Genomic DNA, 10,305 nt, shown 5'->3' with positions numbered 1-10,305 from the left:
GCTGCCAACGCTTTAACAAGATAAATGAAACCCTACGGAGAGCTGGGGTTTTAGGCCGTTTGTGTTTTCTCAAAGCATATTTAAGTATCAAGTCAAAGTCATCATTTGATTGATTTACTAATTTATGAGGCAACCTGATCTCTAGTGAGGGGCCCAGTGCTTCATGTGCTTCTGTTTGTGGCCCTCAGTGAAGAAAGTTTGGACCCCCTGGACTTCCTCATAAAGTGTCCGGTGTATAGTCTCTTTAAATAATAACAGGTTTTAGTGAATGATGTCAGAGTTATTCTCTCCTGCTCTCCTCTGATTCTTCTCTGAGGGACTCTCTGAAGCCGCTGTGTAACACTCAGACTGCAGACTGGATCCAATCTGTTCATGTAGAACACACAGAGTTCTGGTCATGTGATCACTTCCAGATATTTGGGGGTTTACTCCTCTGTATTCCTGGTGGTCTGCACAAACTGACTGATGATAGTTGGACAGGCTGGTTGTTTGTTTTTTCTGAATGTTTCTTTATGTCCTCATTTGTTTTTGCTATCTGTGTAAATAACTGTTTGTGGCTTTGTTAATGCAGCTCTATTTGAACCTGTCAAAACTGCCTTTATTCTTAAACATGTCCAATATGAAGGAGCCGTTTCAATAAAGTTTTATACTACTTACCAGAAATCTGCTTTGGACCTTTTTCTCTTTTTATTGACCTGTTGTTGGATTTGATTTGTTTTGAATGTTGTACTATGTTTGTTTTTAAACCAGAGTTTTGCAAGCCTCTCCCTGTTCCTTATTTTTATTAAACCAGACGTTATAACTCCCAATGGTGTGGTCTTCGTTTTGTGAAAAATATGATTACCTCACATATGTTGTTGCTGTTGTCTTTTGTGATAGTTAAATTGCTCCTGCTGACTTGAGCCAGCCATTCTTTCCTCCTCTGTGTCAGTGGGGAAACTTTACACTCGTACTCCTTCTCTGAGCGATTGGAGCATCCCTAGACAGCACAGCAAACCATGGGGGAGACGATATGCCAGGACAACACGGAGGAAAAGGCACAGACAAACTGCATGATATGCTATTCAATATTTATTGAATTCCATTTATTTACAATGGATGTTCCTAAAACAACACATTTAACATCATCATCATGCTGCTGCTGCTGCTGCTAGTCCTTTGATAGTCACCTGTGGGTCTCCTGTCCTTTCTGAAAGTCATAAACATTACATTAGTCATTTAGACTACTTAGTCCTTAATTACCATGGGATTACTGAAACCACCATGAATTAAAGAAATGGTAGAAATGTATCTAATCAGAATTGTTGAAACCTTCCTTCCCATACCCTCCCTCTAAATATATCAATAAACATTAGGATGTGATGTTCTTGACTACCATACAGGTTTAAGAAGATAATATTTGTTTTAAAGAATTCAAAGCAATAAACAACAGCAACAGGCTCTGTAACCAAGGCAACGTTAGCCTAACATGTACATGTTAATAAGGCAGGTCAGATAGCTGTTCACACTATCTATGTATATTTTCTACTTGTTTTAATACTATTTTAATTCTATTTAAGATGTTTACATTTTCGATTGTTTAATTCTAGTCTTTGAACTGTCTAATGTAGAATGCCTTGTCTTTTGCTGCTGCAGCGTAAACATTTCCCCAATTGTGGTATCAATAAAGTAGGCTACTTCTTATTTTATCTTAATCCTCAAATATTAGCGAATTTTACTTTTTTTGTTTAAAACATATTGATGTAACTACATACACATATCGATATGTTGTATAAATATTGCAAATCAAAACCTTTATTGACCACTAATTAGGCCTACCAAAAATGGCAGTTATATCTCCTGTCATTAATGCATTCAAATGGCCCGCCACGAACTTCCGGGAACTTTCTGAGTCTCTCTGAACCACGTGACGATCAAGCATTTTGGACTTGGTAACTCTTATCTATTCATGGGTACCACTACCACATGACGAATACGACTCCGGTGCACGAGCTGATTTTTGGAGTATTCGACCTGTATGCAACCCCCCGCCTAACCCACGCTATCCGCGAAAGCCTAAGAAATCAGCCAAACTGAAGGGGCCTGGTCAGACTACTGCTTGACCTTTCATCTAGAACCCACCTCACCTCTGCCCACTTTGACAACCTAGGATGGCTTAGAGTAGACGACAGAGTACAGCTACTTGCAATGGGCCTGGTCTACAAGATCCACTACACCTCTATGGTACCCATGTACATGTCAAAATTCTTCCCAAAGGTCAAGGAATACCATGATCATAACACCAGAGGGAGCTCCACAAATCATGTAAAACCCAGATTTGGCACAAAAAAAAGGGGAATACACGTTTCGCAATTATGCCACATCAAGGTGGAACGTTCTTCCCACTACTGTAAAGGAAAGTAAAACTATACTTACCTTCAAAACCTCTCTTAAAGAGCATCTTCGGGGGAGAGCATTGCAAAACTGGCTCCGGTAATGGTACAAATCTCAACCTGTCGTACAATGGACAGCTTCCCCCCCCCATCTATGTATGTACTTGCATTTTAGACTCTGTTACTAACTGTATATCTGTAGACTTGGTATGTCTTAAATGTCCGGTTAGGATGTATTAGGACGAAATCTAAAATGAAATTTGTAAATAAGCCATCTGCATGTAAAAAACCACCTGTATGTAAATTGTAAATAAGCCATCTGTATGTCAAATATGTCTTATATGTCTTAAATGATATGATGAATTGGAAATGGGGGACCCTGATGTAAACAAGACGAAAGTCTTTCTCTGGTCTGCATCCCCTTAACAATTGTATGTTTTGAGCTGTACTGTACTGTACCCAATCTACAAGCTGTTAATAAACTTTTCAATCAATTCAATCAAGCCTCGTCTCCGCCCATTTTCACTAAGCTTTCAACATGTGGACTTCTCTCACAGTTTCTTAGTAATAATCTTACTGATACTTTCATTTGATTATATATATTATTATGTTATATAAACCTAAGTAGGGGGAATAATATTGAAGAAGATGCAGTTCATTATTTAATTGATGATTTTAGGAGGGCTCGTGTATTCTCTGCTGAAAACCTTCATATCTGTGCTTATTGAACTCAGAGACTACAGGTTGAACTGCAGGGAGACTACTCAATACTCTTTAATTCAGGACTTTCCATTGCAGTTACTCTCCCCACATGTTAAAGAAAGTGGTAGAAGTAGAAGTACTCAGATCTTCTACTTAAGTAAAAGTAGAAGTACTCAGATCTTGTAGTCTACTTGAGTAAAAGTAGAAGTAGGCTACTCAAATATTGTACTTTAGTAAAGGTAGAAGTACTCAGATCTCATTATTTGATTTGTGTTTTGCATTTGTCTCAACAAATGTAATGGAACTAATTTGACACCTTCCAGCTTCTCTATTCAAACCATTGTGTCAAACACGCCCAGTTTAACGTCATAGTGGGTGTTGCCTTTCTGGGTCGAATTGTGATGGAAACCGGCAGCGAGGATTGACTTTCCCTTACACTTTCTCTCATTCATTTAACAGAACCGGGCTGATCGGTGACACGTTTTCTTGTTTATACCCTTTTTACTTTAAGTTGTTGCTGTTTTCATCGAACAATGAACGAGAATATACTTACTCTCCTGACTCTGTTACACCTTGTCGTGGGTAAGTTAATTTATAAAGTTACATGTCAACTCTGGTTGGTACGGTAGGCTATCGTGTGCATTGGCTTGTTGTTATTTAGCCTACCTAAACTGTGTTATTGTGCAGTGGCGGTTCTACGGGGTGACACGGGGAAGCTTTGTTTTGAAGGAAAAGTTGTGGCTCATCGGACATTTATGAGAGAAAATCTCTAACGTCCGAGTGCAAGTGAATGCAGCACAAGACGCGAGCCTTGTAACCCCTCCCCCCCCTGGCGCGAGCTTGGAAATATGATAAGATTGATTTCAGTAGCCACTTGTCTGGAAATACCGAAGACTAGAAACGGTTTTGAAAACTTTTGTCACGTAGTGATCGTCTTCTCAATAGAACATCTTTGATAATGTCTTCTGGCCAATCAGAATCACGATAACGGCGTGGTGTTGTTGCAGGAAGTCCCGACAGAGAATATTTTTGCTGTAGTAGATATACATCGGTACAACTATAAGACCCCACGATTTGATGATTGATAGGTGTGTGGGCTGTCTTTCATTTTGACACACAGAACAATGGGGACTATCCACCCATATTCACAATGTAAAGTAATTCACACAGCCTCTTCCCTCTTCTCTCTGTGAGGAGCAGCAGGTTGAGCTTTCAGAACAAAGTAACAAAAAACTAAAATGACATTCATTTTTTTAAATACGTCTTGTAGTAATATATATTTATTTATTTTTCTTCTTAAGAGAGCACCAGAATGTGTATTTGATTTTAGTATTTCAAAAAATCTCCTGGGGGAGAATCCCCCCAGACCCCCCTGCAGGGTTTGGGTTTTCAACTCTTTCACCTGCGGGGAAATTGCAGGATTGGCTCCAGGTCGCCCTTTTTATTTACTACAAGACAAATGTGCCTTTTTATTTCCTACAGCTCAATTTGGATTGAGACAGGGAAATAATATAAACCTCACGCGTGGCGTTTCACTGTCAAGGGGAGCGTGTATGTAATTACATTGCAAATACTGACTTGAGCCCCACCACTGTATGGGTTAGCCCTACCATAGATTACCCAACACAAATACTCTGGAGCCGCAACTGTTTGCGGTCTACTATGACAAAGAAGAGCCTGTCAAGTTTGGCTGTACTCAGCATTGAATCAAAACGCACCATAGCTTTAAATCTTAATAAGTTTGTGTGGCGTTTTGCTGATCAAGATGGTAATCGCCACATTCAGCTGTTATAGGCATGCCAACTTGATGCTCTGCTCACGGATGAGTCGATGAGAATAATAAACTGTTAAGATGATAACCTTACATGTGTAAATATATGTTTCTTCTTTGTGGGGGTCTGCCCCCAAAAAACAGTTTCAAGTCCTGAGAAAGTCAAATAAGAAGGTGTGTAAAACTTCACTGTCCAGCCAAAAAAAAGTAACTACTTTGATTTAACTAGGCGAGTAGGTATGGGCATTCCACTGGATAATAACTGCAGCGATGTATGCTTTAGCTGAATACACGTTTTTTAACCCTAACTGATGCAGTTAGTCATTTCTTTAATGTTTGTTCTTTCTGATGTAAAGTCAAGGTTGTAACTGTTTGCAATGAAGTTGTGGGGCGCTGAACTGTTCCTTTGATTATTTTGAATTATGATAGTAATTACTGGTCTTTCAAATTTGAAGGAGGGTGAGCAAGCATCTTGAGGAACGTTCATCATTAACTCCTCCAAAAAAAATAGTTTATTTAATAATAACACTGAATATGTGAATCATAACAGTGATTGACAGCTGATAGGAATAATATGATTGTTAATATTATCATATTCATACACACATCGATGAGACAGTTAATTAATGTATTTATTGCAGCAGTCTGCATATTTGGTACCCCTGCTGGTCTAAGAGTTAAACCAACTCATTCAGTTAAAATTCATTAAATTACGTGTGCCACCTTATATATTTATATTTAAGGCTTTACTGATGTGCCACAATAATGTCACCAAATGTTATTGAGTTAAAATATCAATATTGTGGCTTTCCAAGTTAACATTGATTGATATGACTGCGATTAAATCAGAATATACTTCTGCCAGGGGATGCCACCCCTCAAATTCTCCTGCTACCCTCTTGCCACCCCATGAATATTTGTCTAGATCCGCCCCTGTTATTGTGATGTTATAAACCTGACATTGACAGTATGTCAATGTCAGGTTGAATAGCCCTGTTCACAGGGCTATTCAATTACACATTCAGTTGGGCCAGATTTTATAACTACAAAATTCAGCTGGGCCAGACATTCAGCGACCTGTAAAAAGCGGGTGATACATTTTAAACCAACACATATTACTGTGATGAAAAACATGCAATTTTTATTCATTGTTCATCTAACAAAGGTAGGTCAAAAAGTGCATAAAAACACAACAAATTAGCATTAATTTAACAGAATCTGAAAAAAAAGTGCACAGTTGTAGCATTACATTTGTTTGCTTTAGAAGTCAAATATTCAGATTATCTTTTTTGAACCAGGCACATCACAAAGTGCATTTACTGAATACAATAATAGCAGTCTTAATAAATGTCCTCACATACAAAAAAAACAGCTAAAGAGCTCCAATGCAACACAAAGAGGTAGTACTGTAGCAATACTATTTTTTCACTTTTCAAGTAATAACAAAAAAATCATACGTTTTGGTCACATTTGACCCAGACACATTACAAAGTGCATTTAAATGAATACAGAAAGAACTGTCAAACCCTTCAGTACACAAACCCATAACAAGGGATATGGGTAACTAACATATGAATGCATACTACACTACACGTCTACTATAGTAAACTAGGTGCTTACTATCACCTCATTTGTGATTTGTCATCGCTGACTTTCTCAATGGGAGAAGGGAAATGTTTTGTTTTGAACAAGAGCAGTGATTTTTGGCTCATAGGATGTCAATGCAATCCTAAGACATTGGTGAAGAGTGCTGTCAGTCAATGAGCAGCGAGTGCTACTTTAGATTGAGTTCATGTGTGAAAAGCTTGATTCACATGTGTATGTTGATCCAAACATACTGAGCACACAGATCGCTACTTTCTGAACGTTAGGGAACTGCTGTTTTGTGACATCACTCCAAAACTTCGCTGGCCCGTTAGTGCGCTGCATGTCAATAAGTTCCAGTGTATATTTCCCCTTGTCGATGCAGGGGACCACTTCCTTTGCTCTGGTTGATACGTCCCCCTCTATTGCAACAGTGAAGGAGTCTCTGGCAAAGCCCATCACCTCTGTGAGCAGAGCAAGTCCATCCAATCGACCGGCAAAGTTCTCTTTCAACCTCGCAATGAAATCTGTCATCACATCCGTGATTTGTTTCGGAGATGTGATGTGTTTAGGGAGCGTCGGAAAATGCAGCATCCGACCCGTACTCAAGTCGGTCGCGAAAAGGTCCAGCTTGACTTGGATCTGCTCCACAAGATCAATGACCGTTTTGTCTCTGTTTACGCTTCAGAGTTGAGAGAGACATGTTTTAGAGTTGCTATCATAGGACCACCGTTACTAGCACCACTAGATGCACTTTCAAAAAACGTCCTGCGTTTTGGTTTGGTGGTTTCTATGCAACGCGGAGTGTTGCGTTCATGGTCTGTACTAGTGTAGGAATTTGGCTACGGGAGGCTGGGCCACTCGGGAGTTGGTTCTGGGCCGCATCTGGCTGCGGGCCGCCAGTTGAATAGGCCTGGTTTAATGCAAGGGTGTAACTTTGGTTTGAGAAGTGGGGGGAACACAAAACGGGGGGTTCTCCACAATGAAACATTTTCTCAATTTAATTCCATGTCCTGACTTTCTACAAATATATTAGGGACTATAGTGTTAACAAATCCAAGAAAAATGTGTAGTATATATAATGAGTGTCCACACTTATCTAGTATCCTATCCATGTGAACCTGTTTTATTTGTGATGACCTCACATCCTCTAGGGGGGTCCGGGGGCATGCACCCCGGGAAGATTTTTTTTCTTTAAATTCAAGCTACATGTATCAATCTGATGCACAAATGAAGAGATGTATGGATACAGCTCTCAACACTCATATGAAACAGAACTGTATATATTTCAATAATCAAAAAACCATTAGAGTATGCTCACAAGCAATAACACATCATTGATATACTCCTCTCTCCTATCTTTATCTTACCTAGTCTGCATTCTTTCTTTTTATTTATGCATATTTGACTAATCACTCCCCTTTCAAACTGTGTTTTTTATTTTGTACTGACATTGGAAGGATTTATTAACTTATTTTAAATACTTATATATATTATGTAACTAATATTACATAGATGGAAATATTTGTTTACATAGATGACCAAACCGTTTGAGACCCATTGAGATAATTTAGACTAAAGTTTACAATCTAATCGCTCAGAGTCCTTTACCTCCCTGAGCTGACGTTATCTCTCAGTCCCACAGGAGAGGACTCTCCCTCTTCTCCGTATTGTTGAAACAGCTTCTAATCTCCGTTAGCTCTGAGCTAGCACCAGATGCCTCCGTAACTCTCTCTCTCTCTCTCTCTCTCTCTCTCTCTCTCTCTCTCTGTCTCTGTCTCTCTCTCTTTCTATCTCTCTCTGACAAGATGCGCTCGTGCCACACACACACAGGCACTCCTCCGTAACGATGACTGCTTGAGTACAAAAATAATAATAAACTAATTTCAAAAGTGGGGGGGGACACAAATGGGATTTTGAAAAGTGGGGGGGGACATGTCCCCCCTGTCCCCAGTGGAAATTACGCCCATGGTTTAATGTACTACATTGAACTTAAGAATCGACCATAGTAGGCTATATATATATATAAGTTGTTCACGTTGGTCAGAGACAAAATGGGTAATGACAGTCGCATTACTGTCTCTTTTTTACTTGGTATGATGGATATAGTTGCATTTTAATGACACGCAGTGGTGTAAAGCAGGGGTTCCCAACCTTTATTGTGCCAAGGACCGGTGGATAAAAAAATACGCGGACCGATTGTCAATTTTAACTGATTTGAATATTTGCTCACCAGGTGGCAACGGAGGCTATATTGTATTTAACAGCCTGAAGAAATACCAATATGCATCCAAAACATATTAACAACGTTTAAAACCAGGATACAATTAAAACAAAAAATTACGCTTTACAAATATTAATATAATATAGCCTAATATAGGTGTCAACAGTGGCTAATTGTATGTAACAGCCTGAACAAATATTAGGACAATATGCATCCAGAACATATTAACACAGTTTAAAACCAGGATAGAATTTTAAAAAATTAGGACCACACACATATTGATATAACTGAAATGTCGGTGAGACCCCTGGGATTGTTTGCCAGCCATAATAACCTATTTGGCCAGATGTGTGTAAATTACTGTTCATGGTCATTTGAAAACAAATGCCATTGTTGGACACACACAAACACACCGAACACACACATTTGCGGTCTACAATGACAGAGAAGAGACTGTCAAGTTTGGCTGTACTCATTATTGAATCAACATGGTAATCACCACATTCAGCTGTTATAGGCATGCCAACTTGATGCTCTGCTTACGGAATGGATGATCATAAAAAACTGTTAAAATGATGACCAGTGTGTGTGCATATATTTTTCTTTGTGGGGGTCTGCCCCCACAAAACAGTTTTAAGTCCTGAGAGAGTCAAATAAGACTGTGTGTAAAACTACACTGCCCAGCCAAAGAAAAGTAACCACTTTGATCAAATTGACTTTTATTAAACGGAAATTCAGTAGTTCAAACAGCAACAGAGTAAGAATGAAAAACAGGAGGGATTCACACAGATTAATAAAATCAAAGATACAAATACAAATGATGAAAAACTATGAAATAGGAAACGAGTTAAAAAAAAAAAAAAGAGCATATATATAGCTACACATTGGGTCATATAAACTATGAAGTAAGAAATGAATGAAAATGAAACTGAACATATATACATATTGGGTCATATATACATATATCAATCAATCAATGTTTATTTATATAGCCCAATATCACAAATGTTACATTTGTCTCAGTGGACTTCACAGTTTGTACAGAATATCAATATGACAATATGACACCCTCTGTCCTTAGACCCTCACATTGTACAAGGAAAAACTTCCGGAGAAACCCCACAGTTTAAAGGGGCAAATGGGAGAAACCTCAGGGAGAGCAACAGAGGAGGGACCCCTCTCCCAGGACGGACAGACGTGCAATAGATGCTGTGTGTAATATATATTTGCATGGATGTGGAAACAGTGTGTATTTATGTCCAGTAACATTGTTGACCCCTTGTTGTTCAGCCTGATGGCTACAGGCACAAATCTGGGGGTTATTCCCTATCTTTATTCAAGAGCGTGGTATTTATATTTGAGAGCATACTTTCAGTGGCGGCTGGTGGAAAATATTTTTGGTGGGGCTATGGAAATGGTGACAAAACCATACTAGGGCGGTCCGGGGGATCGCCCCCCCGGAATAATTTTTGAGAAATGACCCCTTAAATTATGACTTCTGGTGATGTTAGAGGGGGGGGGACAAATTGAGGCTTAAAAATATGAGATAATCCATAAACTTCAGTGTGGTTAGCTATGAATCTTCCTGTCCAACAGTACAGTAGGCCCACACAAACTGCAGAACACTGGTGCTTTGGGAACACTCAAATGAT

Source organism: Notothenia rossii (assembly GCF_949606895.1).
Source record: "Notothenia rossii genome assembly, chromosome: 1".
NCBI lineage: Eukaryota > Metazoa > Chordata > Actinopteri > Perciformes > Nototheniidae > Notothenia > Notothenia rossii.
Note: the sequence above shows the minus strand (reverse complement) of the source record.